The sequence below is a fragment of the Lonchura striata genome, chromosome Z, assembly GCF_046129695.1.
Source record: "Lonchura striata isolate bLonStr1 chromosome Z, bLonStr1.mat, whole genome shotgun sequence".
Taxonomy (NCBI): Eukaryota; Metazoa; Chordata; class Aves; order Passeriformes; family Estrildidae; genus Lonchura; species Lonchura striata.
This window is the reverse complement of record NC_134642.1, coordinates 61809360-61829733: the sequence shown is the minus strand read 5'-3', so window position 1 is coordinate 61829733 and position 20374 is coordinate 61809360. Positions and strand designations below refer to the sequence as shown.

General features: G+C 41.6%; 1 protein-coding gene across 5 annotated transcripts in view; it reads left to right on the top strand.

The window, feature by feature from the left end:
- Positions 1 to 3348: 3348 nt before the first annotated feature.
- Positions 3349 to 20374, top strand: part of PTBP3 (polypyrimidine tract binding protein 3) — a 51058-nt gene continuing 34032 nt past the window's right edge. For 2 of the 5 annotated variants that reach the window (XM_077790082.1, XM_021525027.3), the window contains exons 1-2: positions 3349 to 3461; positions 7358 to 7449. The gene's annotated coding sequence lies outside the window, so the exon portion shown is untranslated. Of the gene's footprint in view, positions 3462 to 3536; positions 3624 to 7357; positions 7450 to 20374 lie in introns of those variants that run through there. The other 3 variants (XM_077790081.1, XM_077790080.1, XM_077790083.1) reach the window with 3 other exon arrangements.

Below are 20374 nucleotides of genomic sequence, written 5' to 3'. Positions count from 1 at the left end.
GTTTGCTTTTGTAGTGTAAGCAAGCGTTAGCAATACAGACAACAAAAGTATCAATAAGAGAAAAATACAGTAAGTGTTAGTTTCTTTAAACTTGATAGAATAACATCAAAACCACGTAATTTTTAGCAAAATATGGTGTTGCTAAAACCAGATAAACATAGCTTGTTTAAAATAGATCAGGTTGACTAATTGCGTCTGTCTACTTGTATTTGTACGCTGAGCAGACAAAACATTGCCCACCCGGGCCCTGATGCTATAATTGGATCTGTGCATAAAGATATCTGTTCTTCCTCGAAGTTCTATCTAATTAAATTACACTATATACCTCTTTAAAGTAAACAAGACCATCAGTCAGTTTATATATCCATATAAAAGAGGCAGCTGGAAACAACACATCCATTCAATACAATCACACACACCTAATTTATAGTCAGCACAACTCCATAGACTTCCCTAAAGTTGTAAAAAACATGAATTTGACATAGCTCAGGAAGAATACAATGTAAATTAATGAGAAAAAGAGAAAAAGCAACAGACATAACTAATCAAAGAAGCAAGCAAAAATTAATAAATATAATAAGGGGACCAATTAAAAACAAACACACAAACAAAACCACAAATGAACAAAACCTCTAAACTGAAAACAAACAAAAAACCACTAAAAGTGTGACAGGTGAAGTACGAATAGAACTCCCAAAGCCCAAGTTTGCTTCCTAGAAGTGTTTTCCTTCACATTATCGTTATCTCTCTCTCTCTCCCCTTCACTCCTTGCCTCCCAGGAAGGGAATGATCAAAGTTTTCTTCCTTTCTGTTTTTCCCTACTTGTGTTAGCAACCAGCTCACAGGCCCTATCACAAAGGATTTATTTTCTTTTTCTATTATAACAATCTATCAAAATTTCTATTGGCTTTGTGAATTGCAGTTGAAAGTTAATTTAAAAGCATTCTTCAATGGCAGCAAAGTCTAGATTACTGGCAAAACACACTTATTTCTATTTTTATAGTGTACAGAGCAATTACAGCAGAACCCTTATAGTATTTTTAAATTATGTTGTATATTTAACTTGTAACAAGAAACATGTGTGCTAAGGGATGAAACTGTATGTCATTTTTCACAATCTGACCTCTAAAGAAAAGTTCTTCCAGAGGACTCAAAAATCCTTAATTTTTAGATTTATATACATGTATAAATTTAATCATTAACATATATAAAGTATATTCCAATACATTGGAAATATTGAATATATATATTCTCATATGTGTATATGTATGGTATGTTCTCATATTAGCATATCTAAAATAGATACATCGATAGTCTTACTTCCTTTTCTCATAATAACTGATTAAAATATAATAATTTCTGAGTCTGCTGTTATATCTAAAATTTGGTTTTGACTCTTATGTTAAGACTAAAATTCATTTTTTTTCAAACAACTACTTCCCAAAGTACTTCTTTGATCATGATGACTTGTCTTGTTCCTGTAGTTAATGGGGGAACAGAAAAGGAAACTTATAGATACTCCTCTGTTCTTAGGAGTGAAGTCTATCAGACTCATAGGACATCCAAGAATTGTCCTGTGACTGTAATCCATTTGATTAAGGCTACACTTTTCTTTAACAACATAGCCCAGAAAAGGAGTTAGCTCAGGGAAGTCCACCATACACAGGACATAACCAGAGGAACAAAATCCCTTGCAGTTACAAGAAACAGAGATGCCACTATCTGGTATCTCCAGAGCACCTCTTGCCCTCGGGTGCACACAGCTCACTTGAACTGCACACGAGTATGTCACCAGACCTTGCCCAGCATCACCCATTCCCGCTCTGCTCTCCAGTCAGGAGACCAGACACCCGTCCTCTGTCCCACCTATGGATTTTGCAGGCACCAGCCTGAGCTGTTACTTTGTTGTTTAGTTATTGCACCCAGGGGATATGGATGTCTCAAACTCTGCTCTGGGAAACCTGGGGTGGAGATGGTGTGGAAGTCAGGTGTTACTGCGAGTAGGGGGATGTAGCTGTGAAGGGGCCTTATCCCAGCTCAGGTGGTGCAAGACTGACTGCCAGAGTGCGTCCTGGTCAAATAGGGAAGTTTCCTTAACATATGGCTCAGTGAATTTACAAACCTACACGTCCAGCTTTTACATGGATGGGGGCTGACCACCTTTTAAAAGTGTAACAGCCAGAGCTGAGGCTGCGCCACATGGAGGGATGGCACAACCAGCATCCAGGTCAGGGCTGGTACCTGAATCTCATCTGGTGGTGCCAGCTGAGTGGCTGGCTTTCTCCCTCTGTCCTGGCTGCTCCAGGTGCCCTGTGGGACCCAAAGGACAGGAGGACACTGGGGCCCTCAAGGGATGCCAAAGTCCCTGACCTGAGGCTGCTGCCCTGAACCTTGCAGCGCTACAGGCTGGGGGAGGAGGGGATAGGAAGCTGACTGGCAGAAAAGGACCTGGGGTGCTGGTTGACAGATGATAGAGCATGAGGCAGTAGTGTGCCCAGCTGGCCAAAAAGGACAATGTCATTTTGGCTTGTACCAGCAATAGTGTGGCCAAGAGGACCAGGACAGTGACCATCCCCCTGAACTGGGCACTGGTGAGACCATGCCTCAAGCCCTGCTTTCAGTTCTGAGCAGGAAAGACACTGAAGCTCTGGAGAGAACCCAGGGAAGGCAAACATAGCTGAGGAAAGGTTTGGAGCACACGTCTTCTGAAGAGTGCCTGAGGGAGATGGGGATATTTAGCCTGGAGAAAAGGAGGCTCAGAGGAGACCTCATCACTCTCTACAGCTCATTGAAAGGAGAGTGTGGCCAGGTCAGGATTGTTCTCTTCTTCCAGGCAGCCAGGAACACGACAAGAGGAAAAGTGTCAGCGGAGGACATTAGGAGGAACTTTTTCACAGAAGGGGAGAATAAAGTTTGGAATACGGCTGCCCAGGGAAGTAGTAGGTCACCGTCCTTGGAGGTGTTTAGCGAAGGACTGGATGTAGTGCCATGGTCTAGCTGACGAGGTGTTCGGTCACAAGTTGGACTCGATGACACCGGAGTCCTTTCCAGTTTAAGCGAGGCTGAGGGACCCACGCCCCGGGGCCACAGCCCGACCGCGCCCCACAGCGGCGGCACCGCCGCACTGCGCAGGCGCCGCGGCGGCAGGGGCCGGGGCGGGGCGCGGGCCCTCGGTGCGCCTGCGCCGCGCCCCGCTCCGGGCGGGGCCGCCCGCCCGCCGGGCCGAGCCGGGGCCGCGCTCCGCCGCCGCGCCGCGGCCGCGCTGAGGGGCGGGCGGCGGCCGCTGGCCGAGGGGAGCGCCCCCGGGGTTCCACCTGGTGCCGCCTGCAGCGGGGCGGGGCGGGGCGGGGCGGTGACCGGGGCATCCCGGCTCCTTCTTCCCCGGAGCAGCGGGGGTGGAGAGAGAGGGGCTGGGGGAGGTCCTCTCCACCCCCGTCGGAGGGAGCGGAGTGAGAGGAAAGGTGGGTGTCGGAGAGGGGCCGGGTTTCGGAGGGGCCGGGCTTGGGGTGGGGATATTCCCGAGGGCTGCTCCGCCAGGTACTTGTGGAAGGAGGAAGCCGGCGGCTGTCGCCGGCCTGGAGTTGAGGGGCCGGACGCTGCCGCGGGGAACTTTGTGGTACTCAGTGCGTGCGGGTCTCGTTTCCGTTCCCTTCCTCTTTCTTTTTCTCCCAGGGCGGCCGAGGTCTCCTTTTCCCCAGGGCCGGCGCCGGCGCCGCGGGGGCCGTGGCCCCGCGCCCGGGCCGGGATGCGCCGGGCGGGAGGCGCCGCTCCGCTCCGTGGCGGCCGCCGCGCGGGCCTGCGCTTGCCCGGGCTTTCAACTTTATCGCGGAGTTACCCCTGCTACGGTGGTAAAAAAATCCTTTGGCGCGCAGGATCCTTAGCGGTGGATCGCGATGAGGTTTTGGGTATTTGCGGTTTCACGTGGTAGCTGAAGTTTGGTGCCCCGAGTCTGTAGCCGAGAAAACGTGGAGCCGCTGCTATTTGCCTTCTCGCTGGTGCTTGGTAGAAGTGCATATGTGGAGGCCAACTGATTGACATCTATTCTGCTGGGTTAATCAATAATCAGAATGGTTATTCATATAATGGATTTTTATAGACCTTACTGAAAGCCTTAAATATGCAGCAGATTGTTGCAGGGATGAAGTTTCTACAGCTTTGTCGTACACGGAAGATAAAAATATTTTTCACAAGTCTGAATTATTGTTCTCCCATTGCTGGCATAGTGTGAAGGTAGCTGGCTGTTGTATGACTTGATAGTTTCTCAACTTGAAACTAAGTAATAAGTCCAAGTTTATTGTGTATATTGCTAACTTCCCTTGCTGCTTTTTAAGTGAACATTTGATTGGCCATGGTGGGAAATTCAACTGTCCTAGGAAACTAACCATGCCTAATGTTTATTTTTTTCAATGTAACCATATGCAGAGGTGACTATAGAAATGTTCACAGAAGTCAGCGGTTACAGCTTCACGCAAAGATGTCACTGTTACACTAACTTAAACGTGCATCCTGCCTCCAGGTTACGTGTAAAAGCTTTGCTGTTCTTAAACTCTAGGTATTGTGATACAGAAGTTAAGGCTTCTTTGTTCCTTGTGATTCAAAAAACTTCGTGACATCTTTTAACACACTGTGGTAGTAGAAGCCTTTACAGGGAGACATGTTGATGAGAACAGTCTCTTAAAAATGCTGATTAATCAAACAGCAAATAGTTTTAAGAGGTATATTTTTGAAAAATTGAATAAAAAAATTATACTGAGTAATTCTGCTGTGATCAGCATTTTTTTCACATTTACTTTAAAACTTTAAGAGAAAATTAAGAAAGTTCTCGTTGGAGTGAGAATATTTATTAAAATTAATTTGTCAAATTTGTTTGTGGAGGAACTTGTAATTTTGTTTTTTTCTTTGTTCTATTTGAGAATACAGGTTTTTTTTTTTTTTTCCCTTAAGTTGTGGAATTACTATCTAATGTGAATGCATAATTCCTATGCTGTCATAGAACTAGTATGATGATCCCTTTTCCTAAGTATTTTTTTTTTAATTTTCAAAAGCATTTTATTATTTCAGTTGAGAAAGGAGGGAAGAAGAGTCATATGTCAGTTTGTGTACTGCCCTGAAATACTAATAAAGATAAGTTAATGTTGACATTGTTTCTGGTTTGGGTAGAAACGATGCAGGTAAAATGTATGTAGTTCTTAAACTGTACAAGCCTAACATTACAAAGTAGAACTTTCCTATTAAACTTTCTTTTGAGAGAGTGAAACAAAGACTATAGACGTATTAAAGGTAATTCAACTGAGTGTTTTTAAAGAAATTTTCTGAAGTAGAGCCTGTTTCAGTGAAGATACAGATGGTTGGTGATAGCTGCAAGTTTGGGTATGCTGTGAGATGCTAAGTGCTGCCTGTGACACTTCAGGAGGACTTGGGTGATTTGGGAATGTTCTTTTTTTGTTAGAAGATGCTAAATACTTCTGAGAATTGAATGTCATTGGTTGATCTCCAAACTGCTAGTTGAAAATGCAAGCTATTGAGATATTGGTTAAAACTGCCCTAGTAAACTTGAAGTAAAACAATTTTTCATAAGATGTCTTGTGACTTTTTATTTTCATGGGCACTTAGTCAAAAAGAAAAAAAAAATAAAAGAAGAAAAACTACACTTCCATGCTGCTTTAATAGAGAAATGAAATAGAGGCATCAATTTCTTTCTGTGGAATGCCGAGGCTAATTGAGATGAAAATCTTATATTTAATAAGGGTGAGAATATGAAAAAGTAAACACAGATAAATATTTTTTATTAGAATCAGTCCTATGGCAAAGAAATTGGTTCTTAATTTAAGCTTATTATTTTAGCAGGAATATGTGACTCAAATTAAACTTATAAAAGTCAAAGAAAGCAGAGTGGTGTGAACTGTAATTTTTTTTGTTGGCTATGAAAAGCAAACCAGATATGTACCTAGACCTATGGGTGTTTATGGATGAGGTTAGTGGCCTCCTTGTGGGTTAGTAAGGGGGGAACTCAGGAACACTAAACTCAGGAACACAGCAGCGGTATTTTATTTTCAAATAAAATTCAGTAATTCTGGTACCAGATTAAATCTTCAGGTAACAAGACTTTGGAATTCTGGAAGATGACGCTCAAGCTTTTAAAGAGTTGTCAACCGCTTCCTTCTTATCATCCATAGATTTCTGGCTTAGAAGCCTTTTAAAAAAATTATATTCTACATAGAATTACATTTTTTTTTTTCCTATAGTTGCTTCATAAATACCTGTTTTTAACCCACTTTGAGTTATGTGCTTGTGGAAAACATGTAGTATAGCCTAGTATGAATGAAGTTATCTCTCCTTCTGAGCTTGCTGTTCATTCTTAAATCTTGTTTACTACTACTGCCTGATATAATCAGAAATGAAAATTATCTACCACAATCAGAAACATGAAAATAGCAAAATATAAATAAATCTCCTAGTTTCCCTAGTAGTTGTCAAATTGCTGTTCATTTGATTTAGTCTGTAGTCAAGACAATTAATCTGCTTTGTGTACCCTGTCTGAGGAGATAAGCAGTTGATTTGGGTTCTGCGAGGGAGTATTTATCAGGTTTTCTGCTGAACTAATCCTGTGTTAAGTGATAAGCACAAGTGTGGGAATTTGTTTTCTGTTGAGGGAGTAAACAAGTTACCCTTTGTCCCTTTAAAAAGGAAAAAAGCCCACAAGTTTCTCTCCTCAGTTTGGTTAAAAGACACCTTATAGGACTAGGACTTCGGAGACCTCACCTCAAACTTAAGGACAGCTAATTGGAGCCAAAAAGTCCTGCCTAAGCAATTCCCTAGAAAAAGAAGAGAACAAAAGAAGTAAAATAACTTTTGTGAAGTGGTTTAACAGGAGCAAGAGCCTCTTGCCCTGACTCGGCTTTTCTCTGTGGAGAGCTTTTTTATTTTTACCTTTTATTAAAACTTTGTTTCCAACACTATCACAAAAGCCATCCTACTTCTTTTATGCCACCTGAAGTAGTTGAGCTATCAAAGGTATAATTCTTATCTCTGAGAGCTTATAAGACCAAGCTTGAAACGAGAAAAAGCATTATGCAAGTGTGTGTCAGCTTTCTTTTAGAGAATATTCATTTGTCCTAATGTGTCAAAACATGAGGATGAGAGTTAGTTATATCATGAAATTACACCTGCAGCTCTTTTAAGTTGCAGTTCTTAATTCTTTTGCACTCATTAACTATTGCATGTAACTGCACTTCTGCTTTTGGTTTTCGTGCTTTTGACCATTGTATATATTTTGTACTTAACAGTTTCATTTGGTGCTGCATATTTTGAATGAATGACTATATTTAAGAGACTTTTTTTCCTTTTCTCATTTCAGCATGTGAAAATTGTGCCTATTTCTTCAGGTCTGTGGTCGTGAGTTTTACATTGGAATTAGAGGAAGCATTTTTGACACTCTTTACAGAGCAGGTAAGTGAAAAAGTATTTTGTCTACTCCTGTTGATACCATTCTTCCCTGCTTTGCTGTTTTTCTCTTGGCTGAAGTTGTTGAAACTCAGGTCTGCTGCCACAAGAGCAGCACCATCCTCAACAGTGCATTTCTGCACCTCCTTCGTAGTGTAGCAACTGCCATATGTGAACTGCATGGTGAAATGAATTATTCTGGTACCATGCTGCCTTGCAGTTGATAGTCACTGCAGTGAGAGCTGTGAAAACACATGGGTGAGGAATGACATGACTTCCTTTGCTCACTCTAGCCATAGAACAGCTTAAACTGATCAGGAAGCCACAGGAAGCCTGAATTTCTTGTGAAAGCCAATGGAATGAATGCTTATATGATTCAATAAACCAACCACTAGCTTTGCAATTAACTTCCTTAATCACACTGAAGTACTAGTTATTTAACTTGTTGCCATTATTATTCATTAAAAGACATGGTCTATTACAAGGGCATTTAAAGTCAAGGAGAAGATTCTTTCTGCACAGTGAGGGAATCAAAATTGTGTTTGCATATGTGCACTCTGTAAAAGTGTGCATACTTCAAAGAGCTGCAGAGGTGTATGGTGGGCTCTGTGCTCTCTGTTAGGATTTTACTATTTAAATGAGATGTTACTATTTTCTTGAGAGGTGGTTGCATTAGTCACGGGAATAAGGATGATCCAAAACCAGTTCACATATAGGCAGAAATCAAATCCTGACCTTATTATCTGCTTTGGGTGGGACCAGACTGTATGGCAAAAGCAGGGAGTGGTAACCTTATCCTTGTTTGTAGGTTGAATGGTAGCTACAACTGAAGTGGCACATGAGAAGGATGTGACAAAATTTTAGAGTATTGCTCCAGCTTTTGATCCATCTTACTAGGTGATTCCTAGACTGCACTACTTTGGAAAAGATAAAAAAGATTTTTAAAGCAAGAATTCAAGGCACATTTTTGCAAATGTTCAGGGTGATAACATACTTCAAGGGCTGCATTTGAATGTGTAAATCATGCTTCAACAATTTTGAGATACAGACTCCCCTGTCTTAAAGATCTTTTCCAACCTAACTGATTCTATGATTCTCTATGTCTTCAGCCTTTTAACCATAGTGTTTTCTAGGCTAAACACAAATACTGTTTGGAAGTCAGCATGAAATGTTTGATGGTGCAGTGATCCCAAAGACCACTGAAAATGAAAAGAATATAACATCCAGTATTTTATTGACTTGTAACATTAAGAGGTGATGTAGTTGAATTAATAAATTGTGTGTAATCCCTCTTGCTGTTTTTAGGCTTTCTTTGTCTTATTTATTGTACTCAGCTTAATTAGGTTTTTTTCCTCTATTTTCCATTTCTTTAGGTTTTTTGCTGGTTCACTTCCTCATTTTATTACACATGATACTGAATTAATTTTCTTATTCTTTTGATTTTTCAGTTCATCCGTTTCTATTTTCTAGTCTCTAAAATTTGTCTTTCTTGCTCTATGTATACAGACAAGCTGTTTGTTCTGGTCTTGTGGTACCAGGAAAACTACTTTAGCTTCACATCTGGTCCTTCCCCTTCATTTCATTTATCTGTTGTCCAAGATTAAAAAAAAAACGTTTTCCAATTACCATCTAAGTGGGAGTTGCCTTAGGGCAGTTTTCCTTATCTGCTGTTAATGGCCCCATCAATGCCTGGCCACATGACTCAGAGATAACACTGTCCAGGAGGAGGAAGTGATTAAGGACACACCTTGTGACTCATAATAACACCTTGTGAGATGCTCTGCCCAAGGGGAGGAGCTAGGCATTCCCACCTGGATAAAACTGGAGATTTCTAGACAGGGGGGAGCCTTTTCACAGGTTCTCTGAGAAGACACAGCAAATACATCTGCCATCCCAAGAGGACTGCAGCTACTCCAATTCGGACTGCTACCAGCACGCTGGCCAGGTTGTATTCTGACTTTGTCAGTAGCCTTTCCCTTTGTATTATTGCATGTATTTTTGTCCTTTTCCCCTTTTCCCAATAAATTGTATTTCTGACTTGGAGTCTCTCACTGGTTTTGCTTTCAAACCAGAACATATTATTGGCGCCCAATGTGGGGCAAGAAAGTACTGAGAGAAGTCAGAATTACAATCTTGTATTGTAGAGAGTACCTATTCACTATGATGCTTAACATGCTTTTTTGGGTCTTATACCTAACTCTCTATATTTTCCCGAATGTGGGGAATTATTTGGCAATTGTAATGCTCATGTGTAGACCAGGGTATGGTATGAGAATTGCTTTATTGGTCTACTATGTCTATTGCATTATGACCTCTGAGGCAATGAACATGATTTGGAATATGTACTCAATTCTGTTTGCTTGTCCTAATCTAGGCTGCTACGTCTGGGGCCTCGGCAACCTCACCCAGCCCCTGGGGGGAGGGGTAAAGATTGAGGTTTTCAAACCTTTCAAGCTTGACACAGCAGTTTTGAAAATGTTGTTCCCTCTGGATGCCAAGGACAGCGTAATGTTGTTGTTAGTTCTTCTTTGTCTTCTCTGCACAGTCTGCAACATGCTTAGAAACAAAACACTACATAGTGTGATGCAGCGTCTTCTTGAGGAAGAGGAAACAAGAAGCAAAGCAGCAGTGTCCGTGCCTGTACAGAATACCACAACAGCATCCATGTCAACACAGGCTGCCATAGAGAAAGAAGAAACCAAAAGAAAAACAACAGTGTCCGTGTCTACGCAGACTGTCATGGAGGAAGAAACAAAAAGCAAAGCAAAAGTGTCTATGTCTACACAGACTGGCACAGAGGAGGAAGGAACCGAAAGCGCCATCAGCATCTCTACACAAACCATCACCAAACCAGAGCAGCCTGAACCCATAGTAGTTGCCCCCGTTCAGAAGAAGAAATCCAGGAGCAAATCAGTCCGCATAGTGACTGATGAGGACACTGCAGGACCCTCGCACCCAGCGGAAGAGACAGAACCAGAGATCATCACTCGCTCTCTATCCCTGGGTGAGCTACGTGACCTGCGGAGAGAACTCACCTGCCAGACAAATGAGTCCATCCTGACCTGGCTTCTCCGCATCTGGGACGCTGCAGCCAATGACACCATTCTGGATGGAAGTGAGGCCAGGCAACCGGGATCACTATCCCGGGATGTGGTCATTGACCAGGGGATTGGGAGAACCCAAGAAACTCTCAGCCTCTGGCGGCGACTGCTTGCAAGTGTGAGGGACAGATACCTTTGTAAAGAAGACTTCCAGGTGCTCCAAGGAAAATGGAATACCATGGAACAAGGTATCCGATGCCTGAGGGAATTGGCTGTGTTGGAGATAATTTTCGCAGAAGACGAGAGATTTCCTAAGAGTCCAGACTGTGTCCAGTGCACATCACAAATGTGGTTGAGATTTGCACAGCTTGGACCAGAGATGTACTCTCGTTACCTGGCAACACTGCAGTGAAGGCGAGGACAGGGTGGGCGTCTTAGCCAATAAATTAAGAATTTACAAGGATACGGTCACTGCCCCATTTCGTACCCATGTCTCGTCCATGGAAACAAGGTTGGCTGAGCAATTCCGGGACTTGATTGAAGAGAGTCATAAGAAACTAAAAAAGGAACTTAAGGAAGAAGGCTACCATATTTCACCAGAACCAAGAAGAATCTCTGCCATTAGGAGCCAGTGCTCCCAAGCCAAGGAGAGAGGATACACTCCATGAGGAAACCTCTGGTTTTTTCTTCAGGAGCATGGAGAAGACATGAGGAAGTGGGATGGAAAACCCACCTCTTCCTTAGCAGCCTGAGTACGTGAACTAAAAAGAACACCTAACACAAAAAGAGTCAATGCTGCTCCAGTCTCTCAAACACAGAGTTCCAGACAATATAAGAATAATGATATAACTGATCCTCTTGAAGGAACCTCAAGAACCTATTTACCAGAAGAGAGCAACGTGTACCATGACCAGGAATAGAGGGGCCCTGCCTCTAGCCAGGTAGAGGACAGGGACAATCGGATCTATTAGACTGTGTGGATTCGATGGCCTGGCACATCTGAACCACAAAAATATACGGCTTTGGTTGACACTGGTGCCCAATGTACCCTGATGCCATCAAGATATGTAGGAGAAGAATCCATTTCTATTTCTGGGGTAACAGGAGGATCCCAGCAGCTTACTGTATTAGAGGCTGAAGTGAGTTTAACTGGGAACGGGTGGCAGAAACACCCCATCGTGACTGGCCCAGAGGCCCCATGCATCCTTGGCATAGACTATCTCAGAAATGGATATTTCAAAGACCCAAAAGGACATCGCTGGGCTTTTGGGATGGCTGCTGTAGAGACAGAAGACATCCGGAAACTGAATACCTTGCCTGGTCTCTCAGATGACCCTTCTGCTGTGGGACTGCTGAGAGTTGAAGAACAGCAGGTACCAATTGCCATGAGAACAGTGCACCGTCGGCAATATTGTACCAGCAGAGACTCTGTGATCCCCATCCATGAGATGATTCGTAAATTGGAGAGCCAAGGGGTGGTCAGCAAGGCCCATTCACCTTTCAACAGCCCTATATGGCCAGTGCGCAAGTCCAGTGGGGAATAGAGACTGATGGTGGACTACCGCGGCCTGAATGAGGTTACACCACCACTGAGCGCTGCCGTGCCAGACATGTTGGAGCTTCAGTACGAGCTGGAGTCCAAGGCAGCAAAGTGGTATGCGACCATCGATATTGCAAATGCCTTCTTCTCCATTCCTTTGGCAACGGAATGCAGACCTCAGTTTGCCTTCACCTGGAAGGGAGTGCAGTACACCTGGAACTGACTGCCCCAGGGGTGGAAACACAGTCCCACCATCTGCCATGGACTGATCCAGGCTGCACTGGAAAAGAACGAGGCTCCCGAACATCTACAGTATATCGATGACATCATTGTGTGGGGGAGCACAGCAGGGGAAGTCTTTGAAAAGGGAGAAAAAATTATCCAGATTTTACTGAAAGCTGGTTTTGCCATTAAACGAAGCAAGGTTAAGGGACCAGCTCAAGAAATTCAGTTTCTAGGAGTCAAGTGGCAAGATGGATGTCGTCAGATCCCGACAGAAATAATCGACAAGATCACCGCTATGTCTCCACCTACCAACAAGAAGGAGACACAAGCTTTCCTAGGTGCCATAGGCTTTTGGAGGATGCACATTCCCGAGTACAGCCAGATTGTGAGCCCTCTTTATCTGGTCATCCGAAAAAAGAATGATTTCCACTGGGGCCCTGAGCAGCAACAAGCCTTCACTCAGATCAAGCAGGAGATCGCTCATGCTGTAGCCCTTGGCCCAGTTAGGACAGGACCAGAGGTCAAGAACGTACTCTACTCTGCAGCTGGGAACCATGGTTTGTCCTGGAGCCTTTGGCAGAAGGTGCCTGGGGAGACTCGGGGTCGACCACTGGGATTTTGGAGCCGGAGCTACAAAGGCTCTGAAGCCAACTACACTCCCACAGAGAAAGAAATCTTGGCTGCCTATGAAGGAGTTTAAGCTGCCTCAGAAGTAATTGGCACTGAAACACAGCTGCTTCTGGCACCCCGACTACCAGTGCTGGGGTGGATGTTTAAAGGAAAGGTTCCTTCTACACATCATGCCACTGATGCCACATGGAGTAAATGGATTGCCCTCATCACTCAGCGTGCCCGTATTGGAAATCCGAATCGCCCTGGGATTCTGGAAATTGTAACAAACTGGCCTGAGGGGGAGACTTTTGGATTGTCTTCTGAAGAAGAGGAGCAAGTGGCACGTGCTGAGGAGGCCCCACCATATAATGAGCTACCAGAAACTGAAAGACAATATGCCCTTTTTATGGATGGTTCCTGCCGAATCATAGGCACTAGCCGGAAATGGAAAGCTGCAGTCTGGAGCCCCACACGACAAGTGGCACAAGCTACTGAGGGACAAGGTGGATCAAGTCAGCTTGCAGAGCTTAAAGCCGTCCAGCTGGCTTTGGATATTGCTGAGCGAGAGAAGTGGTCGAGGCTCTATCTCTACACCGACTCATGGATGGTAGCTAATGCTCTCTGGGGATGGCTAAGTTGCTGGAAAAAGGCTAACTGGCAGCGCAGAGGGAAACGCATCTGGGCCGCCGAGATCTGGCAGGACATTGCCTCCCAAGTAGAGAAGCTGACTGTGAAGATTCGACATGTGGATGCACACATACCCAAGAGTTGGGCTACTGAGGAGCATCACAACAACGTACAGGTAGACCGAGCTGCCAAAGTGAAAATATCACAAGTAGACCTAGATTGGCAGCATAAGGGAGAACTATTCCTAGCTCGTTGGGCCCATGACGCTTCTGGTCATCAGGGGAGAGACGCAACATACCGATGGGCACGAGACCGAGGGGTGGACCTTACTATGGACAGCATCTCACAGGTCATGCACGACTGCAAGACCTGCGCTGCAATCAAACAGGCCAAACGGATGAAGCCTCTGTGGTACGGTGGGCGATGGTTGAAATATAGGTATGGGGAAGCTTGGCAAATTGACTACATCACGCTTCCCCAAACCCGACAAGGCAAGCACTATGTACTGACCATGGTGGAAGCAACCACAGGATGGTTGGAAACCTACCCTGTGCCTCATGCCACTGCCCGGAACACCATCTTAGGCCTAGAAAAACAGGTCTTGTGGAGACACGGCACCCCTGAGAGAATTGAGTCAGACAATGGAACTCATTTCAAGAATGGCCTCATCAACACCTGGGCCAGAGAACATGGGATTGAGTGGATATATCATATCCCCTATCATGCTCCAGCTGCCGGGAAAGTTGAACGATGCAATGGGCTGCTTAAGACCACCCTAAAGGCACTCGGTGGGGGAACTTTCAGGAATTGGGAACTGAACTTGGCAAAAGCTACCTGGATAGTCAACACCCGAGGGTCCATCAATCAAGCTGGTCCTGCCCAATCTGAACCCTTGCAGACAGTGGATGGAGATAAAGTCCCTGTGGTACATATGAAAGGTATTTTAGGAAAGACTGTTTGGATTAATCCCACCCCAGGTAAAGACAAACCCATCCGTGGGATTGTTTTTGCTCAAGGACCCGGTTATACTTGGTGGGTAATGCAGAAGGATGGGCAAACCTGTTGTGTACCACAGGGAAACTTAGTCTTAAGTGGGAACTATGTTTAAGGTTTCATCATGACGAAGATTGAAATAGGAAAAGGGGTGGATAATGTCCAAGATAAAAAAAAAAAAACGTTTTCCAATTCCCATCTGAGTAGGAGTTGCCTTAGGGCAGTTTTCCTTATCTGCTGTTAATGGCCCCATCAATGCCTGGCCACATGACTCAGAGATAACACTGTCCAGGAGGAGGAGGTGATTAAGGACACACCTTGTGACTCATAATAACCCCTTGTGAGATGCTCTGCCCAAGGGGAGGAGCTAGGCATTCCCACCTGGATAAAACTGGAGATTTCTAGACAGAGGGGAGCCTTTTCACAGGTTCTCTGAGACGACACAGCAACTACATCTGCCATCCCAAGAGGACTGCAGCTACTCCAATTCGGACTGCTACCAGCACGCTGGCCAGGTTGTATTCTGACTTTGTCAGTAGCCTTTCCCTTTGTATTATTGCATGTATTTTTGTCCTTTTCCCCTTTTCCCAATAAATTGTATTTCTGACTTGGAGTCTCTCACTGGTTTTGCTTTCAAACCAGAACATCTGTTCTTTCCCAAAACACAATCGGTGTTGAAGTAATTAATCTGAAGTTATTTAGTGTACAGTGTATGACCTTGAATATAGTGGAAACTGTAGTGCAAAACTTAGTTTCTGTGGAGGAAACTTCTTGAACTCAAAAGCGGGTGATACTTTTGGTTTTAATTTGATTTCTGTCAGTAATAGAAACTTTATTCTGTGTAATAAAACCTGGTAGAGAAACTGAGTTGTCTTAATTGTCATTATTTTGAAATCCTGCCATAGAAGAGGAGTCTCTTTCTATATAATTTTCTTCTGCTGTGTACAGCCCTGCTTGTAAATGTACTACAATTTTCTAAACAAATGTATGGGAGTAAATCTGAGTGCTTTAGAAGTGTGAAAATAACTTGTAAATAACTCTTCATTGCTGAATCTTTCCTGCAGTGCTCCATAACATAGTGTCTGTAGGGAAATCGATTTGTTTTGCTTGAGGTAATTTTTGTCTTGCTATCACGTAAGTTTCAATTGCATGTGTGTGTGTATATATATGTATGTACAATAATGGGACTTGCATGTATAGGAAAAGATCACTCTGTCTATACTGGTCCCCTGTTGCATCTGCTCTATATAGTTCATTTTTGGTGTATAGTGGTTGCTCTCTGTAGGGCTGGAGGTTGGACAATAAATGCTGTCTTTGGTGTAGAATCCTGAAGTAACAACAGTATAATTAATTAGAATTTTTTTTATTTTTGTGAACTTTATTTTGGACACATAGGATTCAGCTATTCTGTGTACAAAATTGGTATTTTTAGTGCGTGTGTGTAACAAATGTAACCTAGCATGTTGTGAAGGATGTTACGCTCTCTCAGAGGACCTATTTATCATGGGACTCGTTGCTGTTTCAGCGTGTATCTTTCAATAAGGAGAACAGCTCAGAACACATACACACACACACAAAAAGCAGTGTCTTAGCAGGATCCAAGGTTCTCAAAGCATGTAATCCAAAGACTAGGTTTGAACTGTCCTAGACTGAAAAGTGTTAGTCATTCAAATTTCAACCAAATGGTCAAATTTAAAACTGTAGACTTTCCAAAGATGATAATTTTTTTAATAACTACTATTTTATGAAGCACAGAGTATTAATAGGGTGCATGGATTTAATTATTGATAAAATTTCAGGAGTTGTATTTGCCTTAAAGGTTTTCTTCTCAAAATCATGTTTCCTGTGTAGCTAGTTGTATGTTTTACTGTTAAATAACTTCACAGTATAGTTTAATAAGGGAAAAATAATTTTGTTACCAACTAACTTGTGTGTTCCATTGAGGGGTAGAAGAAATTAAGATTGTTAGAGGATGTATTACTCTGAAGTAAAACTGAAGGGAAAAGTTCATGTTGTGTGACTGACTGATGTAATATTTAGGTGAAGGAATGAGCAAGGAGAAGAACTTGTCCTTGTCCATGTGTAGTGAAAAGGTGAAATGTAGATTTCAACAAAAGATGCATGTTTTCTGGATATGGGTTTGTTGATGCTGGGCTATCTCCTGCATCTGCCAACAGGCTGAGATTATGACTTTCCCCTCATTTGTGCAACTAGTATATTAATACAGAAGTTTTCTTTTAAAGTATGATCCTTACAGGGGCTTGTGTATTGCCAATTTTTTCAAAAAATGTAGTGGAGGTGGGCCCACGAAGCGCAGAGCACTGCATGAGAGAGTTTCTTAGAGTGAGAAACTGACAAGAAACATTGCCAAGGAAGCAGAGAAGAAACCAAATACACGCGAGACATAAAGGACAAGAATTGTGGGGTTCATAGTTGTGACTGTGTTTTCTTGGCATGCAACACTACTCTCCTAGAAAGTGTTAAGGAGTAATTAAAAATTCAACTTGCGAATAAAAATACTGAACCTGTTGTTGATCTTGAGACAAATCTTTAATGGGTTAGAACAATTATTCAACTCATAATTTAAGTGAAATGCATCATCAGACAGAATGTAATGTCTTTCTGACCTCTTTACTTTGAGTGTGCAGTTCTTAGAGCTTTTATTCTTAGATTTAAATGAGTGTTTGTGCATATGAATTTTCCTTAAAAAAAAAAAATTCTTCTCTTTTTGGATGAAATCGTTAATTGTGAAGCAGAAAGTTCAATAGTCAAAAACCATACAGTCAAGAATATGTGTCTTTAGCATCACAGTTAAATTGAGACTGGAAAGATTGTTTTAAAAACAATTTGGTGGAGTCTGAAAATTTGTAAGTTAGGTAAAATGATTACATGCTTTTAAGTTAAATGATTGATCAGTTAAGAGTCAAATATTTTTGGTATCTTCCTATGAATCTGTGATGATTTTTGGATACATGGGAAGTGAGTTTCCTCCCCCCTTCCCCCCCCCAATATTATTTTCTTAAACTAAGCTGTGTATATGTACTTCTGCAAAACAATAGTAATAAAAGTAACAAAAGTAGGTGTCTTTTATGCTGCAAGGTAGAGCTACTGATAAACACTGTGTCCTGGAATCTTCATGTTTTCAGAAGGAACTAGAGTTGAAAATGAATGCTAAAAGGGATGCTTCAGATAGCAATTTTGATTGCTTTTATTTTCTTTCGTCGTGCATGTTAAACTATTTTCTTTGCAAGAGAGAGAATAATCCACAGTTTGTCACATTTTTACTTTTATCACAGTGGGGTTTTTTCTTCCTTTAACGTATTTATCATCACCTTTGTGAAATTTGCTAACATCTTTCAATCTTTTTTTCAATTTTTTTAAATGCATGTTATTACATAGCGTAAGTGTTGTTACAGATCTCTTAGCAGTTAATTTAAATGGAAGAGTATAGCCTTTCTTTTATAGCCTTTCATACAAGCTAGTTCTTTATTTAAAACCACTCCCAGGTTTTGCTGCTACCATATGGTTTGGCATTGGTGTCATGATTTCTTTCAGCTCTTCTTTTTTCTTGATTTTGACTTTAATAATAAATTAGAAACCAGGTTGTCAAGTTATGGTATAAGGCTATGTAAATTTTCTTCTGGCCAAATTCAAGAGCTTAATGGTGGTTTATTTGGGATCCTGGATGTTTATGGCATGACTTGTGCCTAGTGAAGTATAAAATTATGCAAAACCATACATAGTGTGGCATTGTATAGACACATTTGTGACTTGAAGTATAAAACCTTTAAATTTAAAGCCTAGTATCTTCATCTGTACCCTTCATTCTGTATGGTGTTTATTTATAGATATGTTCCCATATTTACTTGCTTATTAAAAATTAGAGTGAAAACTTTTAGTAAGGATTGTGCTGAGTATTCTATTCATAATTTGGAAGAAAAATATGAAAGGAGTGTATTGCAGTAATTTAAGTAAATTTTCTTCACAAAAAAACCTGTGTTAATTCTTGAGGAAAACCTCACATATTTAAGGCTTTAAGCTAACTAGGAAGCATAGACATCAGTCTTTATTTTCAGTAAAGTTTGTAGTTATAGTGTCAGAAAACAGTATTATTGGAAATTGTAAGTTAGTGATGATATCACAAGGAAAAGCAGTCATCCTTGACAGTTTCAAAGAAAGCTCTGCCTCTGTATCATGATGCCTGCTGGATTTTTGGAATATTCAATATGGTGTATTGCTTATTCTTTTGGATGAGCTTAAGGCTTTCGCACTAAGTAGAGGTATTTCTGACTTTAAGAATGAAAATATTTATTTTGTATTAAAAAACTAAGCTTGTCTATCTTAGTTTTTTAGCTCTTGTTAATCACATGCTCAAGGGTGCTTTTGCATATTTTGCATCTTCAAGAGAAAAATGTTATTTCCTTATGTTCTTGCCCTATATCTAGCATAAATGCAAAGTGCATACTGTTTTTATCTTAACATTTTAATTACTCTTACATAACTCTTTGAAGGTGTGCAGTACCTTGTTATCAGTACAGAAGTGAGCTTCAGTAGCTGACAACAGAGGCAGTGGAGAAAGATGTGTTGCTGGCAGGGCCACTGAGCATTCAGGCCTACAGAAGAGCAGCCATCAGTGCTAAGACAGTGCTTCTAAGGTGACTGGTGATCAGCAGCTTGAGCCTGTGTTTGAGGTGGGGGGGTCTTTATAGCAGAGTAAATGAGGCTTGCTTATTTGTGATCGCTGCCTATAATTTATTGCATCTTCAGCTTACTGAAATAGTAGGCTTTATCTATGTAAGGTTAGTTTATTTTTATACAAATATGTGGTTTTGAAATTTCCTGTAGTTTGGCTCCACTTTCTTTGAAATCTTTATTTGGGCACCAACAGCATTGTATTTCATATTAAATCCCCATTTTGGAAGTAGGAACTGCATCTCCTTTGCAAACGTGAAAGAGGAAAAAGGAGTAAATGAACATAGTAATTATCTAAAGACATGCTGCAGAAGTAGAAGATAAAAGAAATTTTCATTCTTGTCATGGCACTTAGCTTTTGTTTTCACAGTCAGGCTCTATAAAAAATAAAGTATCCAGTAGAACAGTTAGTTCAAATATAACTATGGTTTATCACTGGTGTAGCTTGAAATTGTCATGTTTTGAAATTTGCCTTTTTAGGACAAATTCAAAGTAATTAATTAGTTCTGCCATGTAGAATCTTGTAGAAAAATGTACAGTTTAAATTTACATGGATGGAGAGAGGTCCTTATTGAAAGAATTATTTTCCATTAAAATTGCCCATGCTCTTTTTGATAATGATGATCATATTCTTCCTTATTGTTGATATAAAAATAATAGCATAGAAAGATGACTAGTTAAATTCTAGGAGAATGATCAATACAAATATAAGTTTCTCTCCAACTATCCAAGTTTTAATTAATTGAACTGTACTGAAGAATTTGTGACTTCTAGAAAATGAGAGGGGAAAAAATACTGCAGCTGAACACTGAGGGGAGGGTAATAAGGGAGTTACTTAAAGCTTTTTTAGAAATTAAAAGATTGTTTATAGAATTCTGTGATTCCAGAAGTAATTCTAAATAGATACCTGCCATAGTTGTAACACGTGGACATGTTCTAAAGAAGGATTTTGCAGTACTAGTCTTACCCTTATGTTTCCAGCTATATATGACTCACAAAGATTTTAGAAACTTAGAGCTGCTGACTTTCAGAGTTCATGAATGCAGTGGGTTTTATCCTGGAATTGCAGAATCATTAGCATAAATTATTATCAGAATTTAAAAAAATCATAGAACAGCTGAAACAGTTTCAGGACAGGCACCTGTTGCTGTAGTCAGTAGTGTAATATGCCTTATTTGGTCAGGGAAATTGATCTGGTAGG